The sequence below is a fragment of the Oryzias latipes genome, chromosome 8 (assembly GCF_053564925.1).
Source record: "Oryzias latipes strain Hd-rR chromosome 8, Olatipes_Hd-rR_3.1".
NCBI classification, from domain to species: domain Eukaryota; kingdom Metazoa; phylum Chordata; class Actinopteri; order Beloniformes; family Adrianichthyidae; genus Oryzias; species Oryzias latipes.
Genome location: NC_136244.1, coordinates 17,173,864 through 17,200,134, shown reverse-complemented (window position 1 = coordinate 17,200,134; position 26,271 = coordinate 17,173,864). Strand labels below are relative to the sequence as shown.

Here is a 26,271-nt window from a genome sequence, read left to right as displayed (position 1 = left end):
TGGGGGTATAATGATGTACGGTTGGGGATTGACAAAAGCTGCAGCTTCTGTAAGACAAAGTCAGAGCTCCTGAGAAGCCCAGCTGCTGTCAACAGTAGGATTTCTTTGAAATAGAACTAAGCTCTAAGACAGCGGGAAATATCCTCTTGACATCTTTGATCTCTGTCCATTACAGACTTATTCAAAGTACAAAATTTATTAGAAAAATAATCTTGCATGGATCTGAAAAAAAAATATATATATATGATCTGTGTGGATAAAAATGTCTCTAACCAAACCATTGGTTTCCAACTGTTCCTCTATCATTGAGCACAGCAAGTTACCATCTTTAGGATGAGGGAGGGATTGTCCAAAGTGTACGACTATATTTAATAAAGAACATATTTTGTATGTAAAAGAAAAGGATATTTCACTATTATACTATTGTACTATTCTCCTTGAAATCCTTCCTGACCAAATGTGCAATGCTAAAATCTCACCCGGCTTTTGTTTTCTTACCTCAACCAAACAAATGTGCAGGTTTTAACTCCCCTTCTTGACATTAAATAATCCAAACAACAAACTAGTAAATCCTCAAATTATAAAAAAAAAGCAATGCTCATTGGCTAATACCCCAAACCAGAGATCCAATGAGCTTGAATATGTCTTGATGGAAAGAAGAAAACCCAATTTTGAGAAAAGAGTTTGAGAACGTTCAATTCACGGCAGTTGAATATGAATAAATGGGTGCATTTTGTTAAATTAAAGGTAATACAACAATTACATGTCAAAATAAAGGTTTAAAACCATAAGAGGGATATGTACTTTCATTAAAACATCAAATATTCAAACAGTTTCCTAGAAATATGTTTATGTTTTCAAGGATTTTTTTGTTATGTTTAAATATTTGCCTTCAGATACCTGCAGCTGAAAAGTCCAAAACCACAAATCAAAGATTAGAATCAGACTAGTAGACAGGAGTAGTTTTTGGTTTCCATAGCTTGTGAGGCCAGACAATAGCTTTTAGTCTGTGTCTTTTAACAAACCCATTGTGGTACTGAACAACAAACAAACACAGATAGTGCCGAAAGGATGCGGCAAGACTGGTAAGACCACGACGGAGTTCAGCGGTACAGAAAAACTTCTTCTTGAAGCTTTATTGTCTGGGGTGACAAGCCGCAGCCAGATCCACTTCCCAGAGATAAAGGACCATACTGCAAAATACAACAAAGAGCATCTTTGTTCAACTGCAATACTACCACCACCCATTACTGTAAATGACGGAAAAGTTTGATGTTAATGTCTTCTTTAATGAGCTCCAGGTATGCAGCTGTCAGAACACAATAAGATGAGTCACCGGTCAAGGAGTCTGAACTTGGGTGTTTTTCTACAATTTGATGGAGATTGTTTTGGTGTTGCAACTAAAGATTATCAGTAAAAAGGATTAGCAGTGGTTTTTCTTCAGTCATCGAACCAACACAAAAAAACTTAAATACAACAATCCACATTGACTATGAAAAGGAATAGGCTACAGCTTAGACTTGCCAATCATACCTACCACTAATCCTAAAATAAGATGAAGTAAATGAAGTAATGAAGTAAAAGATGATTATGGATCGAGTCGATGCATCAGAATAGAGTGGAGCTGTAGCCACCCATCGTATTTTCCATGTCACAAATAAGCTCTTTTTCACGTGGCATGATTTCGTCTGCTCCTGATTCACAACAATTTGAATAAAGAAAAACTAAGAAATGCAAATATGAGCTTAATTTCATTAACATGTCTTCCATCATCAGAAAAACTATCACAAGGATATTGTAGCGTCCTGCTGAACGCAATAAGGAAGCGGAGGCGACCGTTTCCAACCGTGAAGCTTTTAATGACTTAGGAACAGTTACTGTCGGCCGTAACCACGCCAAATACAGCACCAACGATAATGCAAACTCTCCATTCCTCGTCCATCCTCCGAACACCCCTCATGCACCAACGACCCCCCTTTTATTGTCTGCTCCTCCGCCCACTCTAACACTCATCCAATCACACTGGAGCAACAATGTAACACAGAACACATTAACACATATAACAGAGCCCCAACAACGTTAGTCGCTACAATATATTTAAAAACACCAAAAACCCGATTTTCATCGGAGTGGATCTTCAACTAACAAAAGTAATGTTTTTTTTGTAACATAATATCTATAATATCTTTTAAAAAAAGACAACCATGAATTTTAAAGGGAAAACAAAGTCCAGCAAATGCAAATTTACATTCAAAAAGCTACTTCCACAACAAAAATGCGTCATTTTTGATACATTGGACTTAGCATACCAACACACATCTTTACAGTTATCATTTCTCTCCCTGCCAGAATCAAATTCTCCTAATATATAGGGTTATACATTTGTTTTTGTCTTGTATGCCATTTGCATTTTTTTACTAAACAAACCATTTAGGCCTAATTACATTTTGAAAGTCAAATCAGCAATTCTAAAAAGCAGACAGCATTAAACTGAATTAAATTCCCCTTAAATAATGGTGACAAAAAGCTATTTTTCTGGCACAAAAAAAAATCTTTGAGATTTAATAATTTAATAATTCTGAATTTTAAGAATTTAATATTTCGGTTTGCTATCTTCTTACTGAAGATAGCAAACAGAATTATTCATCAGTTTGTGTAGTCAAGACTAAAAGTTCAAACTTAGAGGCACATCGAGTACCCTTGTCTGTCTTTGTGAATTGGAATAATAATAAATATTCAGGATGGATTTAAATTTTCCCCATGGGACAAGTGTGCCCTGACTGGCTAAAAACGTTGATTACCTAGGTAAGTGAACAGGACAAAGACAGACAGGAGGTACTTCACTCTCTGCCAAATTACAGCTCAGACTGCACTTGACCCCTCTGTCACCCCACTGGAGAACCTAGTTTTTCCCCAGAACTGGTTAGTTGAGGATTTTCTGACCCCTACTTGTAGGATTTCGCCCTCCTCACTTGGCAAGTGCGCACACGCCCCAATGTCAGGCGTCTAATTGCTTGCACTGTGTGGGATGCAATGTTTAATACAAGGTACATTGTTGACTGTATGCAGAAAATTGTGTGTGTGTCATCAGGAACCAAGCTAACACTTGCCTTCAGCAACACACACTCATGTCTTCACCCGCCACAACCTATCATTACCGCTGTCACGTAGCCGCCACCGCAGCAGGCCTCGCAAGCCTCGACAACCACCAGCACACACACCTGGAGGGCCAAACACTTAGTTCCCAGCGCTGCGCTTCATAAACACAACCTGTTAACAGACACACATGTATATAAACAGACACACACACCTATTCATATCCTGCAGCGTAAGCTTCTACCTTGCAAAGCCATGTCTCTGTAAAGTACATCTCACCTTTCCATCTCACAGACCGCAAATATTTATTGTTGTTTAATTTACCTCTTCTTTGTCATCGTTTCCAACTTTGCTGGGCAAAATTGTGCATAACTGACACTTCCTGGCAGCTCTCGCTGCAAGACAAACAGCAGGCCACTGTGTGCATTCAAACACAGCACAGCATCTGATAAGCAAATTGAAGCACCTCTGCAAAGCAGCAGAGCTCTCTAATCCACTTTCTATTCTAAGATGTGGTAAATTATGGATGATTTCTTCCTCCTCCACACCTCTTTGACCATGTTTGCTTGAACTTCAGAGACTTGAGAGGGTGCTCAATTAAAACCACTAAATAAACACAGCAGACATTGCACACCTTACCCCACTCACCTGATACTTTCACAAAAGTGTCACAATGAAAAATCCGACAAGGAAAACATTTGACAGGCTTCTAGTTGGAGGGGGCTCAGTGCAAACACAGCCTTCAGTCAGACTCAATCAAAGGAACAAAAGAAGACTTCAGGAAGGTGCTACCCCAACAGAAGCCTTTAAAAAAGGCATGAATCATTGCAATGTTTGCCCTCATTTGTCCTGTGTTACATTATAAGAGTCGTTTTGGGACTTTGCTTGTTCTGGATATGTTCTAAAAAGAGATGGCTTAGTGTACAGCAAGCTGCTCTGCAAACTCAGCAAATGAAAAATTATCAATGACACAAAATGCGTTACCTTTGACGCTTTTTTCTTTGATGGGTGATGCAGATCATGCAGCCAAAACTGCTCTCTGTAGCATTTTCATTTTGTCTGCAACCCCTTACTTGTGTGCTGCACATGTGCATGCAGGTGATATCTGTTAGAAGTGATCTCATCAAAGCCTTACATCCACCACAGAAGGGTCTGGGTAGCATCAGTTATAAATTTAGCTTCAGCGGTGCCCCCATCATTCATTTACATACAATAATATACAAGTCCACAGGCCACTCTTAAAAAGACTTAAACAATTCACTGCACGCTAAACTTCATCCTCGTCAAAGAGTGCTAGGGTTAGGATATAAGCAGAGTGCAAGTTCTGGTCCAACAAGTTGATTTTTCCTCTAGGAGAAACATTGTCATTCTATTTTTAGGTAATTTTTTCATGAAAAATATCATAAAAACATAACCTGATAGTACAAGAAGCATGTTCCTTTTAGGAGCAGAGTGCAACGACGCAACCCAAAACCTTTTAAACATAAATGTTTTCTCCCTCTTTATTATTTTTACAGTCTTTTTTATATGCCATTTTTAGAGTTGCCATGATATTTATAAATGAATGGTGTAAGAATGCAAGCAGCCATTTGGGAAATTCTGAAGATTTTCAGGACATACAGTTTAGGTTCAGCTTGTGTTTTAGTCACCTTAAATATTTGCACTTAAACCCTGGAGGTCAAATGACCCCCCCTTGGATAAAAGAGTTAAAGACCCACTCCAATGAAAATAGTGTTTTTAGTGTTTTTAACATGTTTTTGCAGTAATTTTCTGATGATGGAGGACATATATAAAGAAGATTAAGCTTAAAATTGCATTTCTGAGTATTCCTTTATTTAAATCATTATGAATCACAAGCAGACGGAAAGATGCTCTTGAAAAAAGCCAGAAGCAGTGCCGTAGGTGTAACAAGCTGCACTCCACTTCGATGCATCCACTTGTGGACGACTAGATCCATGTAGTTCTTTGTTTTCCTCATCCAAGACACTATGTCCTTGAAAACAACACAGTTTTTAAAATTTTGCCCAAAAATGGCATACTCCTAATTAAAAGACCACTGGGAACACTTTTAAGATTGATCAAAAGAGTGGGACTTTAAATATTTGTTTTATTTGCTTTTAAAAATATGACTGATCATTGTGTCGTTGAAGACCTGACTCTCATGAATATCATCGTGAAGATCATCTCTACTTAGTTCAATGATGATGAGCAATCAGCAAATCCCAAAAATCCCATCTGTGGATGTCTGTATTGTTCGGACTCAGTACACGCTGGGTCCCAGTGCGTAGGCTGAAGAATGAGGAGCAGCTCAACTCTTTGACTTTAAAGTATAACTTCTTCTCACATCGCTCAACATCCCCAAACCAAAGTTAGCAACAAGTCTAAAGACTGACAGGGTTTTTTTTTTTTTTTTATTGTGTCGGTATTTGCTTCCCAAATGCAAATGAAAAACGTTTCTACTGGAGCTGAATTTAAAAAGAGCCAATAAAATAAAACACAAACTATAATTACTGCAACAGTTGGATTAGTCATGCAGGAATAAAATTGGAAAGGCAATATGCGTCTTCCCTTAAATACAAGTACTGAATGCCATTTCTCCAATTAAGAAAACTTTTACCTCACTAATAGTTGTAAGATCTATTTTTATTTTTAACCTATTCAAATGTTATACTTTGCAGATGGTACAGACACATTAATGACTTCTCTGAGAAGTATGCAGAGCTGTCTCCAGTTAGGAAACTAGGAAAAGATCCAGCCTAAGGATATGCAGTGCAACAATGTGTGTGTATGTGTGCATTTGTTGTGTGTAAACACATAAGGCTCAGACATGATCAAACAAAGCACACCCAGGTACAGTATGCCATCTGTACCCCCCACCCCTCCCCTTCACCCTAAAAAAAATCCAGATTCCCTCCCGCCTCTCCATGGCGGCGATTCACTTTCTGGAGTATCAGAATGAAAGAGGCCTTGTCTAAGAGGCTAATCCTTGGGCGATTAGTCAACGCGTCTCGATTAAAAGCTCACAGCGCTGCCACGCCCCCATCCCTCAACTCCCACCCTTCCATAGAAATGGCGGCCCACAGGTGTCCCCACAATGCATGCCTCAATGGGAGGGGGGAAAAAAAGAGGTGAGGTGAGATGGAGCTGACTTTCACATGAGACCTGAGAAGTGTATCCCTCCAACTTATTTTGCTTTCCAAGCTCTATTAGTCATGCAATTTCACAGGAGTCTGATGAGCTTTAACTTTAATAAACACATTATGAGAAAGGAGTAAAAGCGAGATGACCTTTTTTTTTTCTTTAACAGATTTTGTTTTCTTCCAGCCGTGTTTTTGTGTAAACACTCATTTTGAATTCAAAAGATTGAAAGAAGAGACGGGTATTTACCTAATCAGCCTCATCCAGCATTATTTTCCATCAGCATAAAAACCTGAATCCAGGGGTATTCCCATGCCTGCTCTTGTCACAATGAACGCATTGTGATTGATGACACACTACTCTAGTTCAAGGCTTAGAAGCAACTTTACTGCAGGGAAGCATCAAAGTTACAGATTTAAAATATCAACGTTTATCCTTTTTGTGAACCTGTGACAAAACCCACCGTTGATCTCACATTGTAGTACTTTGCATAATTAACAGTGGCTTAATTCCACTATTGTCACTGTGAGTTTAAGACATTTTTCTTAATCTTCTCCTACTTAACCTGTGGCAGCAGGAAATGACCTGTGGGCCTGGGGACAGACTACTGTACTCCTCCAATCACATCCATCGTGTGCTTAACTTTGACTGAAAGCTTTACAAAAAAAGGGAGAGGAGGGCGTCTCTCAAGGGTCCGCACACAGACCAGAATCACTTCCCACTTCCCCCAAGAGACTTCAGCGTAGTTTCATAGAGGGGGGATTCAAATAATACTTGGTAAGTGGGAGGGCCCGGGTGTTTTCTGGGATCACATGTTGTTAAGAAGACCACATGACTTGCCAACCAGGCAGCAGAGCAGCCAGTCGGGCTGTGTGCAGAGGTCCGCAGGGTGAGAACACATGGTTTCAGTTTGCTCCGTGTACGACTTGGAGGAAAGAAGGGGCCTAGTAGCAGGAACCCTCCAATTCTCACTTCCTGCTTCTGCTGGAAGGTGATCCGTTTTCCTGCCATCCCCATCAACACAGAGCGCAGTGTTCACCCAGCAGCCGAAGGGATGGAATGTCAACGCATAGGGCAACAGATCACACAGAATCAGCCTGTCAGCACCCTGAAATCTACGGCGCTGTTTTCCTAATGAGATGGTAGGGACACAGCAAAGATGCTGTCAAGCCCTTGTGTGTCACAGCTTCTAGTTAGGCGAAAATTCTTCATTTCTAAAAATTGTTTTTTTAATGAACGATAGTTATATTACCTCAGGCTTAAATAGGCAATAATAGAGTGACTTCCTCTATTTTGTGCATCAGTTTCTCTCTTGAAAAGACAGGATCTATATGTGATGCATAGAAGGGCCATAATTATAGGCTTGTGCAACTCTCTTAATTACCTTAACTATCTAAAAGCAAGATCTGTGTTGCTCCAACCTTTCCTGTATTGTTACACTCTTGTTGACCTTTTGGTCCCTCCTTTACAGAGGGAGATGAATCATTTCTGAAAGCCACAGGTTACACTAGATCAAGTAAACAAGTATAAAAAGCACAGGAAAAGGGCAGCACAGTTTAAGGCTGTTTTGGCCTAACGATTGGACCAAAACTAATCATTGGTGTAAAGAAACAGTAACTGCATAATGGATTTAAACCCTTACAGGGAAAAGACAATAAGACAAACTAAGAAATTCTACGGTGAAATTCTGCACAATTTGTGTGGAATAAGTCATTTTTCTCACAATAGATCTGTGTAGCTGCATGTGTGCCAGGTGCTGCCAAGGCATAACTGTTTATACTCTGCTGTGTCTGGGCCAGCAGAACCCATGACTGAATTCCTGCCTCAGCATGCAGAAAGTTTTAACAATGTTGTTGCAGGAGGAAGAATGATTACATTATAAAAAAAAAAAAAGTACAGCGCACCATATGTCCTACAGAGAGCCTGAACCACACAATGACACCAAGTCAAGTCCAGCAGGCCTTCAAATGTGCTCCTCGAGAGCTGACACAGCCTCACTGCGGCTCACCTGCACCAATTTTCCCCAGGCTGGCATAAAAAAGGGTTGTCACAAGGGAGAATTTCTGCACCGTCATCTTGTCTGATCTCAGAATATCCAAGTTTTCCAGTCTAACCAAGAACATTTGCAGCTAACTTTAATTTTTGGCCCACATCTTGAAGACTTTTTTGCCTTTTCTTGCACTTTTTCTCTCCCTGACTGTGTGCGTTCCTTGTTTTATAACAAGATAGAGCATGCTCACGGTAAACCTCTTGGAGGGGGGGGGGGGGGGGTGCAAAAGGGATTGGGAGATTAAATTTATTTTGAATTCCTTTCCCTTAATGTGGCAATTACCCCCACCCTTCCCTCCTCGTCGCTTTGGCTCGTCTCCCCAAGCAGCACAGCGTGGAGTCTGTTCCAAAGCACATCTCATTGGTTTATGTTTTGTACACAGAATGCATTTCTTTCACCCCCAGCTGAATCTCAAACTTCACAGCATAAAAGTTCTGCGCACTTTCGACTCTGAGAGGATTAGATATACAGCTAAAGCTTGTGCGAAAAAAAAGTATGAATTCCTTGGTTTTAAAAGGGATAAGAAAAATATCCGGGATAGTCAATCTGTCATTTCTTTCTCTGAATGTTTGCTTGCCTGATAGTGAAGCCAGGACATTCATGACTTACTTTGGATCCCGGCTAACCTGTGCATACATGTGCCTTGAACTTTGCTGCAGTAGTTTAATTATATGAGGCCTCTACTCAAAGTTGGGAAACATGTTTCCGGAATTACACAAAAGTAAATGTCCTAAGCTGTTAAACCACAGGTCTGAGGATTATTAACATTTTTGCAAAGTCACAATCCAGGCCATTTGAGTGCAATCTTACTAAGCAGATCAGAAACTGTCTGTGTACTTGAGCGTTTTCTGCGCGGGACACTGCCACGTTATTTGCCCAGGAATGTTAAGGTCAACACACGAAATGTTACACTTACAAAAGTCTCCGATTGTGACGTCTAAGACGGCCGATCTAAACCACTTGTGTAACAAAACAAGCCGAGGGTGTGGGATTTCTTGACTCAGTTTTCTCCCTACTATTCAAGGAGTTGTGTCCAACCCCTCAGCTGCGACAAAGACCGTCCTTGAGGAAACCATTCCCATCAAAAAAGCTCAATTTCCCTCTTTTCTCTTACTTGGAGGGCCAGTCACAGCCCCCTTTTCACTACATTTTCACACATTCCATGCATCTAAAATGGTCTCGTTTTCTATCAGCTAAGCCTCTTAATTGACTGCTCTATGCAGTGAGGGATTAGCTGATAAGAAGGGGGGAAAAGGGAGTAAGGGAAAGCAAAACACAAAGAGGAAGTAAACGGTCATTTGAGGGTAGCAGGACACCACCGGATTACCCCTGTCATCTGTCCAGGGATAAAAATACATCTTCAGATGTGCGGGGAGAATGGGGGCACTTTGTTGGACGTCCAAGACAAACGTTCACTATCAGGAAGTTGGGAGGTAACCTCTTTCTGAGCGAGGACATAGGAAGATACCTGTGGTGAAGATTCAGGATTTGCACAAGTACAGTGAGCGCTGTCTGAACACCTGAGAGTCCCGCTCCGCTGATCTTTTGATCTATTGTTAAAGCGTCCCCAGTGGTCTTTTTATTCTAATTTTGCTATTTTTAGCCAAAATCAAAAAAAACTGTGTCATTTTTTAGGACATGGTTTGTTAAGAGGGACTGGAGTTCATTAGAAATTCACCTCTGTGTTGTGGGTGGGACTTATGGGGTAATAAGTCCATCTATATTTCCCATCATCAATTTGTTTACACAGGCTCTTTCCAGCTTAAAGCTAAAACCCTAAACTAACATTACCAGTGCAAAAAAGAAAATGGTGAGCAGTATTAAAGCTTTCTAGCCGTACAGTTTTGAGCAAGATGCCAGCTTGGATGAGGAAAACGAAGACATATGTGGAACTGGTCATCAACAAGTGGATGGATCAGAATGGAGCGGAGCAGGGAGCTTGGAGCTACAGGCTTTTTCCAACAGTTTTTTTTTTGTCTGATCCTGATTCACACCAATTTGAATAAAGAAATACTCAAAAACACAATCTTAAAAATTATTTTTCTTTGTATATGTCCTCCGTCATGAGATAAATACTACGAGAAAAACTAAAAACACATTTTGTATACGAGTGCCTCCTTAAAATCCATCCAAAGTATTACCTTTGCATGTCTTGTGTTCCCAGTCTCTTTGTCACACAATTCACCTAATTCCTATTTGTTTATGTGATTATTTACCACATTCTTAGGCGTATTTACCACTTTAAGTTTTGCCTCCCATGAAACAGGTTCAAAGTCTACAGACCTTAAAAAACCTCAGTGATATGAAGCCAGCTGCACCACTTTTGTAGGTGGAGTCCAAATACCAAGCCAAGATGGGTCTTTATAATAAGGCTGGATTTTTAGGTGTGGTGCCTGCAGTTCTATATTTAATTACAGATTTGTACAAAGATAGCGAGTTAAGTGAAATGTAATACAAGAGTGTTAGAACTGTTTTTGCTTCTGACTCAAACACAGCAGAACACAGCTCAGCCTTTTAATTTTTACTGTATAAAGTTTCAGCAGAGAAGGCTGATACGCTTCCTGCTCAGGGGTGCGCAGGTAATGTCCCTGACAGAAACGCAGACAGCGGAGATTTTCTTTCCTCCCAATCTGCTTCTCGTTTTCATGCTCCTCTCTATTTATGTCCTTTCTTGTACTTTTTCTTTTTTATACTTTAATAAAAAAATAAAATAAAAAAAACTTTTTAAAAGTCTCACTTAACAAACAGAGGAGCCATTTTGATGTCAAATCTTCTCACAGTATTTAATTGGGTTTAAACGAATAGAAATGGCTGACTCTCACTTTAGGAAAATTCCAGCTAGGGATGGCAGGGACTGCAGTGCAGTGGGAGGGGTAGCAGTGTGAAGACAGAAGGGGAAAGAGAGACGAGTTTATGAAAATCGAGTTCCTTTTTTTTTTTTTTTTTTTTTGGTGGATTGGCACAGACATGAAACTTTAAACTTTGTTTGTTTGACCGTGCCGTCTGTATGCACGTATCGTATTAAAACGCCAAAGTAGAGGGATGGGAGTCTGGAGAGAAGGCTACTTCCTTCCCTTCATATTAACAAAGCTGCACAGACTGATTTATGCAGCACTATAGTCGCACAGAGATGGCAAAAAATACACACTTTGATGTGTCACAACTCTGTTTGTCATGTGGACGAAGCCCGCAGGATGGTTTTGGGCGGCGACTCCGTTGAATTCGTGAGTTATCGCTGCTTTTGACACCTGGTGATCAGCAAACTATTATAAAATCATCGAGTAGCCAAATATTCTGAGTGTTAAATCCTTCAAAAAGAGTCATAAGGCAGGAGCCATGGCAGGACATCTGGCCCAAACATGAAGCAGAGCCGTTAGAGTAGAATACAAACTTGTAAAATAAACAATCTTATGGTTAAAAGGGGGTCTGTGCTATGTCGATGAAGTCAATACTTTTCAAAGTGCAATTACAGTTAAATATCCCACTTGTCAGGAGTCTTAAACATCTCAATGCATCCAAATGTTAAGGAAGTATTGATTATACCATATCTGAGCAACATGGTTTACAGTAACACAAACTGTGCTGGCAATGAAACTGTTTTGACAGTGTGTGGGCTCCTGCATGCTCCTTACATAATTCAACACTCAGGACACCAGACTTTGTGGTGCATGCATTAAAATTGCTGGGTTTGGTCCAAGATGATTAGTGAAGAAAATTCAAGCCCACCCGTGTCTGCACACATAAAAACCCAGGCTGTCCAATCACATATCATAGATCCGACTGTTTATGGGACTACCTGTAAAGAGCAGAGGCAAAGGGCTCAGCCACATGTTTTACTGCTCAGTTTGAATAATCAGGAACAAGTAAAACAAACAGCTACAGAAGGGATGTTTAGCAAAGAGCTCAGAATCCAACTCAGGGTAATAAGTGTTCATTAGTTTTAATAGCCTGGCTCCTGGACCAAATGAAATGAAGACAAGAGACCACATCCAGCTAATGTAAATAAACCAAAAATCCCTTCCACTGTCTGTCTTGACAAATCTCTGTCGCCTTCTTGAAGAAGATGATTACGCGTTGGTCTTTGGTCATACTAAAAGGATGGTGGAAAACCTATTAAAAAAAAGCAATCAAATCAGTTAATTTAACGAGTGATACAGACTCTCCTAAATGCATCTGGATCATTCTCTTTTTGTTCCAAAACACTGCAGTGTGTCAAACAGCTCCACTAAAGCAGCTGCTTGTTGGACATCTTGATTCCACCTGAGTGTGGAAAGAGGTGGCGAGGTAAGCCCAGTGGTCCAGATGCCCTACCTCCCCCTAACCCAGGCCTGAACATAAACATGGCCTGGGCCTGGTTGAGAATGGAGAGACCCAGTTTATTTATGGACGTGTCTGGGTCTGGAACACAATTATAAAAAGATAGATAGAGGAGATGAAGGACAAAGGAAAAAAAACAGGGAACCTGTGGATTGCTTCCAGTGTGGTCAGACAGCCTCATCTGGCCCGCCTACACAGAAGCTCATGTTAATACTCGTCTACGCGCGGACAGTTAAAGGTGTGCATTTACACAAAGAATCCCTCCTTATCAGGAAGTCCAGTTCAATCTACGAGCCACAAAGCAAAATATGTTTTTCAACTAAACTAGGAAAAGCAACAGCTCTCTCATTTGAAAAGCTAATTGAACTGCCGGTGACGTCAAACATGCCACAAACAGGCCCACGTAGCCAGGAGTACTGGCTGGCAGGCGGCAAAAGTAGAATGAGGGTGTGAGGCCGGGGAATTCAAAGAATTTTCCTGTGTGCTTACTGATATAAACCAAGCCCATAGGATTATGAAAGTATGGCAGAGCGACTTCCTTTTCATCTTTGCTGCACTGTACTCCACCATATCGGTCCGATCACCATTTTTATGAGAGGGCTTTACAACTTAATAGCCTGACTACAGAAACCTAGACATCATAAGGTGTTTTTTTATGACTTCTGTGGAACCTTTGTGGCCTGGCCAAGTGTCATTGGTTCAGTGTAGAGCAACAGGTACACTATGGATAAATTAGGAGACCAAAACACATAGGTTGGTTTCACAATTACCTTAGAGTGCTAAACTAGAATTGTCATAATTGCTCTTTTGCTCCAGGCCGAAGGAAGTTTTTTCAGCATGTTGGCGCATCATTTAAAGCAGCTTCCTTTATAAATGCCGCGTTGATAGCAGTCATTAATGTCACTGACTGGCGTCTGCCTTTTTTTTCACCTCTCAGCAAATCCTCCCTGTTTGTCTGAAACCAGCATCGTTGCAACACTGCAGGGAGCAATAAAACTAAGGTTAGGTGTTTATCATGATGACCTGACAGCCTTCAGTCACTCCACTGAAGAGAAATATTACACAACTACACTCAAAATCTGTCTTCTTTTACCAGAACAAGACTGCTTCTATAATTCCAATGTGTCCTCCAAACATGGAGTTTACTTTTAATTAGAATTGAATGCATTAAATGTACCTGTCAAGTGTCTCCTCTTTAGTGCTTGAAACCCGCGGCCTTCTTAAAACTGTCCCTAAATACCACAAACAGCTTTAAGGCATAATGTTTTGATAAAGCAGAGGCGCTCGCTTTGATCCGCCTGTAGGTTAGTGAGTAGGTAGAATGGGAGTTCAATTCATCCCTGCCATGTGGAACTTTATTGGTTTGCTGTTGTTCCTGCGACCCTTGCGGGGTATGAAGGACGCAGAAACCCAGGGGGCACGGGCACCAGCCATTGCTCTCACGTCATTAAAGTCGATAAGCTAGTTGGAGGAGAGTTTGCCATCTGTAGCCACCAGGGTCCCAGACCACCTCACTCACATTTTCCAAAATGGCTTTGCAATCTGTTCTCCGCACAGACCAAACCAGAGCTCAGGCCAGTAGGTCTGCTACATGGCGCCACAGATGTGGGAGGGCTGGAAAGGCCTAGTCTCACCTGTGTTTCTTGTCACTGAGGGCACATGGCTTTCTCCAGCATCAGAGTGACATAAGGTATTAGAAAACATGGCTTTGACTTTATTAGTCATAAATGCAGAGTGGAACAGATGCATCATCAACCCTACGATGGATGCAAGGATTTGGTTGAAAGAAGCCAAAAAAGTAATAAGGTAAATAGAAAGGTTCATATTTACTGTAGGGATAAATGAAGAAAAAAAACACACAGCTCGTCCAGCTGTTTGTGGACGAACATGTATGCCTAAAAAAAACCTTACATTTCACACTGCAAATGACCTCTTTGCATCTTTAAACTGCAGCTGCTCCTAGCAGCAGATGAACAGCGAGTAGATGAGTATTCACTGTTTTGCAATTGGACTGTTGCCTAAGCTACCTGGTTACTGTGAAGGTGGCCTGTTGTAAAGATGAAAAAGTGTCCTGTAAGAATGGCTTGTAAAGGAATTGCTGTTGAAAGCAGCACCCTGTTCATTTCAGCTGCAGGGATAGTTTCAGAGAAAGACTTGCTGTATTAAGTGCACACCTGCAAAGAGGTTATTAAAGTACAGACCACCACTGCAAAAATAATAACTAATCAACACATTTTTTTCTTTAAATCTTGCTCAACTTAAAAGTACAGAATCAAGCAGCATCAATGATTAACTAGAGTAGTAGACAGAGGCTTACCTGTGCCATTGACGGGACATGTATGCACTCAAAAAACTAAAGACTTTCTTCTGCCTATCTGCACTAAAGCTGCAGCTAGGGTTGTCTCCAAAAAAATGTCTGCAATAAACAATCCGAGGAAAAACAGGGATTGTGTGAGCCATTACAGTTCCAGCCTGGCTGCCAGGAAAAGGCCTGGTCAGATTTAACTCAGTTAACTGACAGCAGCCTCTCAAGGAAACTAAAAGGGGTTTTACTGATCCAATGTGTAGTTTTGAAGTGACCAGAAGCAGTTGGAGCAGTGAGTTAGTCTGATGAGCACAATCTGCCATTTGGCAATCATAGACTTACATAAAATATTCAGTAAAAAACAGAAAATAGGTCAGAGATGCCTTTTTTTTTTTTTTTTTTACAAAATAAACCTCTGTGACTGGCTAAACATAGTTGTCAATACACTAAAGTGAAATAAATTACCTACATTTGCAAAAGTAAAAAATGTGTCCCACGGTGGTGCATGAATGTAGCACAACTAGAACAATGAAGGCCTCAGTACGTGCATTTTAGAAATGTGTGTGAACTGACATTGGGTTTTCAAGAAGTTACAGACTGACTCAAATGAAACGTCTTTTCACAAAGTTCGTTTCTTTTCTAATCTCAACTGGCAGAAACCTGAATAACTGCATCCTACCCTGACAGAGTTGCTGAAAGGAAAAAGATTTATTTTGAAAGGTGGAGTGTGTACAATCCCTGAGGAAATAAAGGATTAGACCTCAGTTCTTCCCTAAAGTGTCAATAATATTTCTGGAATAAAAATTAAAAAGATCACCTGTGGGAATTTATACGTTTAAAGAGCATTCTGCTGGTTCTTTTGCCGTCATCCAATCATTTGCTGCCACACCCGTGCCTTTGCCCAGCCAGCTTTATCTATGTTTCTGTCATTCAATGAACGCACAGACATGGAAAAAAGCTAACAAAGTCTCAAAGCCATTAAAAAGAAAAAACATTCGGTAGTTGCATATCTGTTTCATGAATCAGCCAAACAACTACCAGTCTGACTGCTGCCGTGAGTTGATTCTGCTTTTAAACATGAATTTACATCTACAACATTGTCCAAAGATGAATTTATTTTTGTAGTTTAATCTAAAAATGTGTCACAACTTTGCTCTGCTACTTTACCAGAAACACTGATCAAAAAGGTCTAATAAAAAAATTAAAAAAACGTGCAAAATGAGCAGTTGGTTTTATTGAAGTTCACTCAGGTTTATCAGTGTCGGAACACACTTTGATCTTCAAAGGGAGATGAGCTAGAATGAGGGGCAATAAGAAGGTAATAATATCAATCTACATCCATTTGTCCATAGATCACAGGTTTACTGTAAGGGTGCCTTCAGTTCCATGAGGAGAAAGCCATCGGGGAAGGCCATGGTTCGTGTTACCACATTGCCATCTAGTGGTCAATATCGAAAAATACATGCCTACTTGAGGATATTTTTTTCATCAGCCTTGGGAGAAATTCAGTTGTTCAATGCTCATCACACAATTAAAACTAAAAGTAAAGTAAAATAAATACTTAAAATGTTCCTAAAAGATTATATAAACCTAAAAAAATATATTTTATAAACCCTGAAGATCAAGTCAATTATGTGAAATACTGGTTTTAAAATATCTGCTTTTTTATTATTTGAATGAATGAACTTTCTCCGTGAACAATAACACATCCTTAAACTTACTAACTTTAATTAAAATGACCTTTGACACCTTGAACAGCTCAATGGTATAGTGGCAGAGTGTCTGCCCTAAGACTTGGAGATTGTGAGATTGAAACCACGGTTAGGTCATTCCAAAGACAAATTGGACCTAAAGCCTCCCTGTTTGACATGATGGGTTGGTTTGGGGGTTTAACTACAAACATGTTGCAGAGCCTGACTGTGGCAGCTGCTCACTGTCTTCCCCTAGGGGTGTGTGTGACAACTACAGGACCTAAATTCAAGTGATCTTTCCTGGTTTTGTTATTGCTTGAACAGCCAATAACTTTGGCTTCAGTAAAAGACGCTCCTTCAAAGAACTACAAATTGAGACAATGATATACATATAAATATATAGTCCATTTATATAGTCCATTAAAGAACAGAAGAAAGCCGTTGTGGTGGATGTGGCAGTGCCAAGCGATGGGAACATCAGGAAGAAGGAACATGAGGAACTGGAGAAATACCAGGAACTCAGAGAAGAACTGGAGAAAGCCTGGAAAGTGAAGGCGACAGTGGTGCCTGTGGTAATTGGAGCACTCTGAGCAGTAATGCGCAAGCTGTAGGAGTGGCTACAACAGATCCCTTATATATATATATATATATATATATATATATATATATATATATATATATATATATATATATATATATATATATATATATATATATATATATATATATATATATATATATATAAAAAAATACATACACACATACGGTCTGTTTTTTATGCTGCAGACTCAGTCAGTTTTGTCTACATTAGTTCTTCAAGACATGAAAGTGTTTATTTTGCAGACGCTACAGTTTTTTCAGGGATTATTTAGGAATCTATTAAGCAAGTGAACGCCTAACACAGGGGAAATGATTTTGTTTATTTTTTTTCCTTGCACTGGGTGGCGATATTGAAGAAGTCAAGTAAGCTCCTTCAAAGGAATTCCACTGCGGTCTCTAGTGTTGAGTTGAATAAATGGCGTAAATGGTAAATGGCGTATACTTCTATAGTGCTTTTCTACCTACAAGGGCCAAAGCACTTTACAGTCACAGACCCATTTGCCCAGTCACACACACATTCACACACTGGTGGCGGCTCCGCTGCCAGAGGCAAGGTGGGGTTCAGTTTCTTTCCCAAGGACGCATCGACTCATGGGCATGCAAGGCGGGACTTGAACCTGCAATATTACGATCTTGGGTCGACCGCCCTACCGCTGCACCATGACCGCCCCAAGCTCAAGTTTGAAAACACAAACTGTGTGACATGAACTGACCAGCCAAATCAGTTAGATTTTTCAGTTTCAAGAATTCTTGATTTTTAAATGAAGGCAAAAGTAAATCACAGCTTTAAGAGATAGGATAATCTTTAAAACTTTGTTATCTGCCTTACTTAAAACCTATGTTAAAACTTATGTTATTGTTGTTGTTGTTTTTGCTGAAAGGAAGGACTAAACTTACACACCTTTACACTATCAGCCACTTTGCTATAATATAATGTGATGAAAATACATCTACAATATTAGAATTTATCCATTTAGTGGTCATTAAGTACTAATGCTAGAGTTTATGTTTGTATTTCCTGTTATTGGGGTCATAGTAATATTATGTTCCTCCATGACAAAATGATGCACTATATGGGGTTTATTTTAATTTAGAAACAAATAATAAATTCATTCATTTCCTATTCCGTTTAGTCCCTTTCGGGGGTCACGGGGCCGCCGGAGCCTATCCCGGCCACTTGTGGGCAAAGGCAGGGGATGCCCTGGACAGGTCGCCAGTCTGTCCTAGGGTAGAATGTCCCCATTCACTCTCACACTCACACCTATGGACAATTTAGAGTTGCCAATTAACCTATGAAGCATGTTTTTGGATGGTGGGAAGAGGCTGGAGATCCCGGAGAGAACCCACGCATGCACGGGGAGAACATGCAAACTCCACACAGCAAGGTCCCCTATTGATGTTGGGATTTTCAGGTCCCCCAGCTGGGACTTGAACTGGGGTCCTTCTTGCTGTGAGGCAAGAGCGCTAACCACTGCGCCACTGTGCAGCCTAATAATAAATTAATAGGGTAAAATAATAAATTAATAGGGTAATTTATTTTAAAGAGTTTGGTGTTTTTCATTTTTTATAATAATTCTTAAACAGTTTATCATAAAGTATCTTTTAATTTTAATCAAAAACATTCAACTCGACCATTCTGGAATTAAAAGTACAACTTTCTTTCAAAGAATAAAAAAAATCCATCACAAATTCATTTTTTCTTGGATTCTTTAACGACAGTGAATCTCCTCTGTTGACTACATATTGACCTCCTCTAAACTTCTCAACAGCGCCTCCCCTTCTCGAAAGGCCAAGAAGGGAAGTGCAGATCAAGTGTCACACTGCTGCTACATCTGGTTTTCCACTAAGGGGCAGCAGAGCTTAAGAAATGAGTTAGAAAGAGTTTTGTGCAGCCAAAGAAAAAGGAGATCTTCTACTTTTGCCCCTAAATATTTCTATAGAATTATATAAAAGACATAGAAGATAGATCAAATCCTTGCTAAATTTCATTTGAAAACATGGTGGTAGTGTGTTGTATGTGCTCATCTAAAATAAAGCTTGACAGCAGAACACAAAGGCTTGTTTAGGACCAGCACCTCCCTCCCAGTTCCCTACTTTAAAGGTTTAATGTAACATGATCCTTTTATTGTACCGTTCAGAAAGCAGGAACAAGCCCTGATTGTAAACAATCAACCTCCATCACCATTTTTATGTGTGAAACCCCATCTAAACAAACAAATTAAAAACAGACAAGCACTAGAAAAAGTACTTTTAGAAAAGAACAGCTGTCCGTTGTAAGGAAAAGATTTAACGCACATAAACGGAGGTATGAGAAGCTTGGTGGTCCGCCGTGTCCCAGGGAGGTCGCATTGGAAATTTCATGCTCCTCTACACACGGAAAATGTCTTCTTTATCCTCCCCACTAAGAGCAAAATAAAAGGGAGGATGAATTGCAGGGTGAAGTGAATGAGGATGGCTTACTTATGTAGGTGTAAGTAGCTGAAATGCAGGGAGGTTCCCATAATGACCCAAACTCGTCAAAGTAATGGCCCAATGCCTGACAGTATTGGAGGAAAGTGACGTTAGTTGGAAGCCCGGCACAAAAGGGAGGAATTTTCCCTCCAAATAGGAGCAAGGAGAGACAAAGTAAGATCAGGTTGAAAGGAAATTTTAAAAGATGGGTGGAATTTAAAGCAAAATCTAGGCTTTGCCTTTGCCCTCCTAGTCGCTTTAACAACACATGATCAGTGAGATGCATTCTCTTTGTGTTCTGATATAATTCTATAAAAAGCTAGTAGTTTTCCTGCACAAAAGGTTTTTTTTAATCTGTTTTGTTGGAATATTTTTTGCATCACATCTATTCAGTTTTGCAGAGTGATTGTGCTGTCGGAGGAAGCATGAGGAAGCTGAAGAAAATTCTGAATGCACAAATATTGGGAGTTTTGGGTTTCTGGTGAATGTCAAGGAACTCTTTTAATGTCTTCACATGTGATGGCTTATAGATGGACACAATAATCAAGCTACAGACTTTTTCAGGTTTTTTAATAAAATAATAATGGGCCGAGTGTTTCTGAATGCATGCTTCAAGGGAAAGCTTTACAGAAGTGGACTCGTTTTGAGAGTTCGACCCACAGGACTTAGCCTAAAAACGTTCACGCATGTTCACAACTTCCTTCAAAACTCCCTGAAACCCAGGCCATGTGCCTCCTGTTTCCTTATGGCTCCCAAAGCAGGGTAAGACCCCCCCCCTCGATCCAAATATACACACTCACCCTCTTATGATGTGGTTTCTCAGTAGGAAATCAGCAATCTGCTTCTATTACTCACACGCATTTGCCCCAATCCCCACCCCCACCTTTTTTCTTTTTTCTTTTTTTTTTCGGTGTCCTCACCAATCAGTTTAACAAAGCATCTCTCCCTTGTGGGTATCTTTAGAAAAGAGCCAACTGTTTGCAGACCTGCAGGAAGATTGAACCACACTGCTACAACCATGGCAACAAGCCAGAAAGCTGCACTAAAAGGCTAATTAGTCTAAAGCAGGAGCCTGGCATCCCAGCTTCAGAGAAGACTGAGGTTTTGTGCATCACTGGCACAGCATCACTTTAAAAAAAAAAAGCATGCACTTTACGATATTTACGTTGCTTAAAATGTCAAATAAAATTTTTTAAAAAAGGGTTAAACTCATATTGCATTTGACTTGGATGATCTGGATGATGTGTGAAGAAAGCACAACGTTGAGAGAAATCACAAGTTGAAGGAGAACATTTGAGAACTGTTCTCCTTCCCGCTTTCTCACACGCAAAACACACTGGAGGCACAAACACATACACCTCGAAACAAAGGTGCCATTTTACTCAGGAAGGGTCAGCAGTTCTCTTCATCAGACAGGGGCTTGTTCTTGGTCAGAGGCTGCTGCCCAATCTCAGGCCACCCTCCCCTGGCTCCATCGGCCCCCTCTGGCCCCCACCACCCTGGAGACAAGCTCCCCATTGTTCCTGCACTACTAATAAATGACAGTTCTCCTGTTTAGGCAAACTTTAGAGCCCACTCTAAACAGTCTCAAGCTGAGTGTAAATGGTGTTCTACATGCAAGCATGTGCAGGAGACATTTATTTTTCATTAGGTCTGATATTTCTAAAAGGAGGTCGTTAGATGCCGAACAGGAATGATGGAGGGGCATTTCTTGCAACTTGAGCTCTTTACCAGAGATGAGGTAATGCAAGAGGCATTTTCAACCCAAAAAAAAAAAAATTGGCATTGTTAATGGACCATTTTTCAGCGGTCAGAAATAATCGTGAAAAAGTTTGGTTCACCACGGGGTCACGGCGCTCTCACCCCACGAGCTCCATCAAAGTCAGGGGCACGGTCTGCGCTTTTGACTAAGATAAAATAAATCACCACTCAGCTTAAGCTCATAAACACATCATTAACACACTTGACCACTGCAACTTTATCTGTTTATCCAAAGCACTGTGGCGGGGACAAATGCTGTCTGAGCACGCCTGCTTCAGGTCACAGGAGTCACCAATATTTAAAAAAAAATGTATGACAATACATTTTACAAATGTGTGTGATGAGAAAAACAAACAAAAAAAGCAATGTCTGCCATGTGCAGATGACAAAATTAAATGTAAAAGTTCAGAATCTAAGGTACAATGATGGAGGAGACAGGTTTTCCAAAACCGAAATGAAACCGCAGTTGCAAGCATTGACCCCGGTGTGCGCACGCTTCTGCTGCGGTTCAGAACAGGCGGATCACATGACAGCAGGGCCACACACTCAAATCTGTCAAGGAGCTCCCTCCTGCCTCACCATTGTCATTCATCCCGATGGATAGTCCATCCGGATGGTGATGTAGGCCACGTGCTGGACAGATGCAAGGTGAGCTGACCCCCACCAGCAGGCCTGATATTTCTCGGACATTTAGGCAACAAAGGAAAAAGAGGAAGATGAGGCAAAAGTTGTGAGAAGAAAAAAAAAAGCCCCTGTGTTTAGTCAAGGCCTGCTCGCTGACACAAAGTCTGTCTTTGTCTGCCTCGCAGGGTGCCAGATAAAGGAATTCTTGTGTGTCGGGTGCTCTGACCGAGTTTATTTGACACTTCAGCTCCTTTTGTGAAGCAAGTGTCCCACCATCAATGCTGGCCATGAGAGTCACTTGGCATTAGACAGAGGGTCCCTCTTCAGGGGAGAAAGGAGGTCTTGTTTGGAGAAGATTTTTAATAGAGGGTTCAGAGGGGGTGGGGGGGTAGATGAGTTTAAGCCTCTGCTCTGATTCGTATATGATCTGAGCCATACTCCAACTCACAGATGGAATTCCGTTCGGCAGCAATAAAAAATAGAGATGCGTTTATGTCACTAAGCAGCATACCTGGGAGAGACGTCACCGCCGCTAACCATATATAGATTGCAAATGTTACCGTGTCATGCACCTGTAAAAGCAGAACTATCTTTATGTGATCTGCCTGCAGGACCGAGCTATGCAGAATCCAAGGGGGCACAGAAGTTCAGACCTACTCACTGCCAGCTGAATAGAGGCAGTGTAAGGGAGGTGGCAGGACAACACGCTGCTTTTTCTGGAGACTGTATCCACACTGTGCCTTCTTTTTTTTTTCTTTTTTTTTTGGGGGGGGGGGGGGGGGTCTTTCAGAACCCCTGACAGGTCATTGCTCTGTGAGATGTGTTGTAGCCACCTGGCACTGCAGGTGCATGGTGGCAGTTCATGAAGGGTACATTTAAAAGGAGACAGAGCCGACTTCTGTGAATGAGCAGTGATTACTCTAAAAAGTGAGGTGTTGGAGCAGGTGAGGAGCCTGAATTGAAGGTCAAGTGCAATTTGGTCAAGATTAAAAACTTTAGGGCAAAACAAACATCTCTCTTTTTTTTTTTTTTTTTTACACACAATCTGGAATAGACCATCACTTAGGAACAAATAAATGATTACAGCCTGAAAAAGACTAGATTTAAAACATACCTGCTAGATTAGAAAGAATTAAATCCCTGGACATCCACTGGAGCGCAGTTTAGAAAATATATTCCAGAATAATGTTGGTTTTCCGTTTGTCGAGCCAAAATCCACAGGAACACAGACACCAGAAGTGAAGCCTAATAAAACAGAGATGATCCCTGTGTCTGCAGGACACCGCTTGACCACGCGTGGATCCCAGGAATCCCGTGGGACATCCATACTCCCAGACCTGATAATCCCTTCATTATATAGACGGCAATCCTTAAATAGAGGTTTGAATCCATCAGCTGATGCCATCTTGATTAGAGTAAGGGGGAAATAGATATATGTTGTTCTCCGCGCAGTCTGCACTGAAAACCTTGAACTAATGAAACTCTTTGAATGAGCATCAATAATAATCCCCAGAGGAGTTAATTAGGCAGATCCATCAAGGTGAACGTTTCCGGTCTGGAGGGAGTTTGAGATGCCGGTTTGAGCTCCGCTGCTGCTCCACAGACGCCTCCGCAGCTGTGATCCTCCTCGGAGAAGAGCCGCAGCCTCACTGAGCCATACTTTGAACGGGGCAGTCAAACACATGCTGCCTTCAGCAGAAGCGAGCGCGCAAGGCATGACGGTAGTTGTAGTCAAAACGCAATAGAGCGAAATTGTGGATGTTGAATGAAGGAAAAACAAAATATATATTTTCAAATTGTATCAAAAATATGGAATGGCATTATTATTAATTCCCATAAAAAGTGATTTCAAGCTAGAAATTATGGAGTTGTGCAGAAGTGTAAAACACAAATAAATAAATAAATACCATCACTATAAAACAAGAAAGGCTATCAGTTCATTCCCATTCATCCATGTTTGACTACAAAGAAACCAAAACATTCCCATATTATGACACTACTCACGCAAGCCTCATCTTTAACCCTCAAAGGGCTGTTGGTTGTGTTTGAATTATTTCACTACTCACTACTTAGTGCACTATAAAGTGTGTTTGCCATTTTGTAGGGCTGAGCAAATCTACAATCCATAAAACCTATTACCCTAGAAATTACCCAAAAGTCCCTGTTAAAAACAGTGTGCATTGATTGGCAAAAACAGACCACATTGCATTATTGCATTGAAGAATTTCTTTATGTTAAAAAAGTTATTTTAATTTTAGTTTTTATAAACCATCCAAGTTTTCATCTTCAGAGTACATTCATAAAAAGCTTAAGTTACTACTTCAGGATTTAGGTTATGTCATATTTGCCACATAAAATAATAAATAAATAGATAATAAAGTAGAGAGCATGTCCAATTGCTTTTAGAATCCACACTATCTGCACTATAATGATTTTTAGTGATTAGACAGTATAGGGAGGGAATTCGGACATACAGTGGCCATAGTGTTTATTTCATCTGGCCCATCATTTACATTCTCATCAGTAAGAATTTTGTGATTATTTCAGGGTTCAGCTCCCTTAGTCATCTGCGTTGTTTACTTTGCTTCCTTTATCACTCCAACATAAGAATCTTTACTTTCTCTTTGTCATACTGTTCAGTTGTGGCTATTAAATATTACGATTCATCAGAAAATAAAGTCAATGACAGAAAAAAAGAAAAAAAGACAATATAAACAAGTTTGTTTGCTCATCTTGAGAAATAAAAAAGAGTTGTTGCCTTTTTGTTAAATTCTATATTGATCCCAAAAAGCTTCCTTAAAATTTTTATTTTATTTTATGCGTTTTCCATGTTTGCTGACTTGGGTTTTAATTGTCATTAAACATTAATTTATTTAGTCAAGAAATAAACAATTTGTAATGGTGTGGTAACTGCTTGTCATCTGTCAGATTGATTTCAGGTTGCGTGTGAGCAGTGTGTGAGCAGGGTGTATGAGTAATAATCATCTGCTGCTGCACAGAGATACAGAGATAGCAATGTCTTGAATCAGCTTCCCATGAATGAATCTCTTGTCTTTTTTATCCAACTTTCTTATTCAAACCTTATCGAAACGTTTTCAGGGGATCGAAGATGGGATCACAGATTTCCATAAACCTTCAAAGTTTTTTAAGTTTAATAATAACATAAATCCAGCCACTTAAGTACATCCACATGAGGGGGAGAAAAAAAAAATTCCACTTTATTTTTCCCAGTCTTCCTTTGGCTAAATTCCAGTTCGGGCACACCTGATTTGCACGTCATGCTGTCAATTGCTGTTACTTGTTGTTTTTTCTCGTGTGCAGGGCTTGAAAAGTTGCTGGAGGTTTGTGCACACGGCATTGCGTGACTAGAGCTGGAAATGAAAACACAAAGACATTGTTTTGAGTGATCAAACCCCCTTTCTAGTAACTCAACAGCATTCCTGTCTCGCATTCCTAAGCCACAACTGCGGTGTGAAGGGTTTTCTCCTCCGTTTACGTCTAAAAAGCAAGCAAGAAAGAAAATTTTGTGTCAAACTTCAATTTACTTGTTTATAAATTATGTTGGGTTTAAAAAAAAAAAGACTGGAATAAAAAAAACATCAACAGACTGAGTTGCCTTATAAGTGTAATTATGTGGTTTTTCATCTAAAACCGTGAGATAAATGGTTTAATGTGCAGCCGTCAATCTTAAACACAACAATAAAATGACAAAGTCAGATTTTTTTAAAATGTAATTTGTATAAGGAATTTGAGTGTGTGTATGTGAATGTGTTTGCCCACTTATACCCTTAAAGAGCAAGCTGGTATGTGCTAATGTGCACGCAAATGTTTTCCAGACTGGTGTTGCGAGCGTAATCATATCCAGAGACCACGCAACTTTTCTGAAGGCAGCTTAAACAGATGGGATGTAAAAGAGGAATGCATCCCAAATCCAGGGGAAAAAAAAGGTTCATTGTCCACAAAGGAGTTTTGGTAACAGGGTTTTCAGAATATCCTCCAAATTAGACAACAACAAAAAAGTTGTTTTTGCTTAACTCAATTATGGAAAAGGAATGACATCTACGACTGCCACATGAAAAAAAAACAAAAAAAACACAGACAATCGAGTCAGTCATATCTTCAATATGTGCTCTGAGTGATTAAAGCTAGAGCGCATTACTGGTTCAGCTCAGACAGAGAGGGGTTTCAGAGCAGAGCTCTTGTGTTGGACTGTTTGGATGTCCTATCCCCTTGTATCT

The 26,271-nt window shown here is 40.2% G+C and overlaps 1 long non-coding RNA gene across 1 annotated transcript in view; it reads right to left on the bottom strand.

Moving 5' to 3' along the window:
• Positions 1–23,708, bottom strand: part of LOC105354559 (uncharacterized) — a 45,052-nt gene extending 21,344 nt beyond the window's left edge. Inside the window, exon 1 of the long non-coding RNA XR_909154.4 lies at positions 23,148–23,708. This is a non-coding gene — a long non-coding RNA (uncharacterized LOC105354559). The remainder of the gene's footprint in view (positions 1–23,147) is intronic.
• Positions 23,709–26,271: the final 2,563 nt, after the last annotated feature.